Here is a 3,818-nt window from a genome sequence, read left to right on the forward strand (position 1 = left end):
ACTTAAAAGTCATCGAACAGGATGTATCTGTTATTTCACAGTATTTTGAAGCACACCCTGTGCTACAGAAAAGTTAGGGCTTGGGAGGAGTGGTGAGCTAAGTAAGTCGGGATGATCTCCTGGGGCAACAAGTACTCATGTCCTAGGAAGCTGTCAACAGGAAAGTCAAAGCCCTAATCCCTCCACCGCCCATGTGTTTGTCTCTTGGAAACAGTGATCTCATGAATGCTCAGACCTACTTTATGGAACTTTTCTTTGAGCCAGACTCTCCTGGTGATTGGATGTACTTCTGAGAAGGAACCTGGGTCCTTTTGGAAGTTCAGTGACCTAGCTGAGGCCCTCGCATTCAGGGCAATGAAAGGAGGACACCTTTGGAGGCGCCCCACTAACCCAGTCTGCTGTTTGAAAAATCTGGGTAGCTCGTCCTTGGTTGTACAACACAGGAAAGTGTGGACAGGTGGGCTCATGTCCCACACAATTGCGTGAAAAACAAGCGGGTTCTTTTAGTTGTTAAGTAGCATACCTGCTTTTTTCTTAAAAAAAAATTTTTTTTAAAACATTTATTTATTATCGAGAGACAGAGAGAGACAGAGTGTGAGCAGGGGAGGGGCAGAGAAACTGGGAGACACAGAATCTGAGGCAGGCTCCAGGCTCTGAGCTGTCAGCATGGAACCTGACACGGGGCTCGATCCCACAAACCGCGAGATCATGACCTGAGCTGAAGTCAGACACTTAACCGACTGAGCCACCCAGGAGCCCCAGCATACCTGCTTTTCTGAAATTAAAAGAAATATATACTCTTCTAATTATCAAATACTTTTCACTTTAGAGGTTTAAAAAAAAAGTTAGAAAAAATTTAGAAATTTGGGGAACATTTTAGAAAAAAAAAGCGTCCAATATAAAAAGTACTATAATCCCATTGTCCCTAAAAGACCCAAACATAAGACCTTCTTTTGTATGCCCTTCTGAATTTTTTAATTTGGGTGCTATTGTCTCCTAAATGACCATGTACAGTTGAACCTTGAATTAGTTAAGTTTCTGGGGAGTCAAAGTTATATGAGGATTTCGGCTGCCTGAGATGTCGGTGCCCCTTACCACCTCTTTGTTCAAGGATCAGCTGTATATAAAAAACACCTTAAAGGACAGAAATAGCTCTTCAGAGTAACAAGTTTCTGGATGTTTATCTGGCGAGATGAGATTAAGAACCTTCTTATGCATAGTAAGTAGGAAAAAAATTGAGCAGAAAGGGTAAAAGTAAAAATTTGATTTTATAATAGTTCATTTAAAACACTGTGCTGGGCCCCAATGCTACTTTTTATATTTAAAGGACTCTTTAATAATGATTTTGCTCTTTATTCGTTCATTCATCAAAGATGTATAGAATGCCCGTCACACTCCAGACACTCTTAGATTCTTTCTCATTTAATTTGTACTACACCCATGCGAAGTAGGTATTATCCTCATTTTATAAGCAGAAAATTGAGGTTAAGAGTTGTTAAGCTGACACATAGCCTCTGAGGTTGTGTGATATATATATATATATATATATATATATATATATATATATATATGATACATATATATGTGATATATATATATCACATATATATATATATATTAAACGTTTATTTATTTTTGAGAGTGAGAGATAGAGACAGAGTGCGAACTGGGGAGGGGCAGAGAGATAGGGAGACACAGGATCCCAAGCAGGATCCAGGCTCTGAGCTGTCAGCACAGAGCCTGACTCGGGGCTCGAATTCACGGACCGTGAGACCGTGAGATCATGACCCAAGCCGAAGTCGGATGTTTAACCGACGGAGCCACCCAGACGCCCCTGAACTGTGATTTTGAATCTGCATCTCCCAGTTTGCATTTTTCTAAACTCTCCTATATTTGTCAGGGAGTAGAAACATGGGAGAGTAACAATTAGTATATTTTTTAATTTTTTTAATGTTTATTTTTAATGTTTTTTTTAATGTTTATTTATATTTGAGCTGTCAGCACAGAGCCTGACGTGGGGTTTGAACTCACCACCCACTAGATCATGACCTGAGCCGAAGTCTGATGCTCAAAACACTGAGCCACCTAGGCGCCTGACAATTAGTATGTTTTTAGAAAGCAACTGTGCAAATTCTCTTCCTTTCATTTAAGGTCACAATGCTATCTATATTCAGTTACGTCATTGTGGGCAGGCTTCTAGGTGTCTTTAAGTGGAACCTGAGCATATTAATGGGAGTGAATTTGTTCTTCTCAGTTATGAAGGATTTGAGAGAAATGTTCCTTATGGTACTGGGAATCCAAATAACAAGATGCAATGGTGATACTATGGAAAGGTATCCAGGACCTAGAACTAGCAACTGACATAGAGTAAGCACTCAAATAACAATCACTGATGTTTATTAGTGTTCATTCACTCTGTTCTATACTCTTTGCTTGTATTCACTGGTTCAATCCTTACAACAACCCTAAGGGCATTTCTATTATTGTTTCTATTTTATAGGTGAGAAAATTGATGCATGAGTTAATGAACTTGCCAAAGATCACACTCAATAAAAAAGCTGGAATTCTGTCTTCAGATCCCCTGCTCTTAACGACTATACTATAAATCTTTCAATTAAATGGATGACATTCTGGGATCATGAAAAATGGAGAATATTCTAGCTCCTAAATATGAATCTACCAGCATTACTTTTTTCAGTTACTTAAAGCGGTGGGTGATTGTGCAAACGACAAAGTTAATGAAAAGACCGTGGTACTTGATAAGGTAGAAGAAAGGCACCCGAATGCCTGATATTCTTTATGTAAGGTGCTATGTTAAATCTGTTTTTTTGTTTTGTTTTTTTTATTCTCAACATTTGGACTTCTTGCAACACCGTGCAAAGCGCAATGCAGCTCAACATGTAAATGCAGCTTTTAGGAGCCCAGGGCTGAGCATATAAACTGCTATGTGTACACCCACATCAGGTATGTAACAGGACTGACGGTATGCAACAGGCAATTATAAACGGCGGCCGTGCAATGGTCATGAAGGTCATCCAGCAACCAACAGTTTCGTGTCGAATACTGAGGAGGTTAAGTGCACCATCACACAAAACGGACGCCTGGGCTCATTCTCATTAGCGCGCTTTTCATTACCTAAGTCCTCTCTTTTCGTGACTGTGCAAAAGTAAGTGGGCCTGGCTTCCCGCGCTGGGGACCTAAAATGCCATAAAGCAGAAGGCCAGTCGGGGCCCTTCCGGGCATCCGGCGAACCCGAGACGAAACAAGGCCAGCCCAAGGTCGGAGGGTGCCCCAGGTCCGCCCTCCAGGGTCCGTGCGGAAAGACGTCCGCATTTCGCAACCCGCCGCACGGGCGGTCGGAAATCCACCAGCTGCTGGATGACACCGCTCTCCGCCCAACTCCGCGATCCGCTTCTGCTTACGGGGTGCGGCCGAGCCAGGGCCAGGCGAGGACCAGGAGCCGCGGGCTGTTGCCTCGCGGGACCAGCCGGTGACGCCAGGGCGCTCAGAGCAGGGCGTGAGCGACAGCCCCGGGGCTCCGGTCACGTCCCACAGCTGACGCTGCGCACATCTCTCCCCGCCCGCTGCGCGCCGAGGGGCGAGGCTGCCTGCGGACCGGGTTCCCAGCGCTGTCCCCATTGGGCCAGGGAATGCTGACGCGAAGGCCCCGCCTCCGGCCAGGCCCCGCCCCCCGGCGCCGGCGTCAACGCCGGCTCTCGCGGCGCTGACGTGTCCGGGCGGGCGGTGGCGGCTCCTCCCGGCGCCGGCAGCCACTCGTCGCTGCGAGAGAGGGGCGGGGTGGCCGGGGCCGCGCTCCC

Source organism: Puma concolor, chromosome E4 (genome assembly GCF_028749965.1).
Source record: "Puma concolor isolate L17-30 chromosome E4, mPumCon1.1.hap2, whole genome shotgun sequence".
Taxonomy (NCBI): Eukaryota; Metazoa; Chordata; class Mammalia; order Carnivora; family Felidae; genus Puma; species Puma concolor.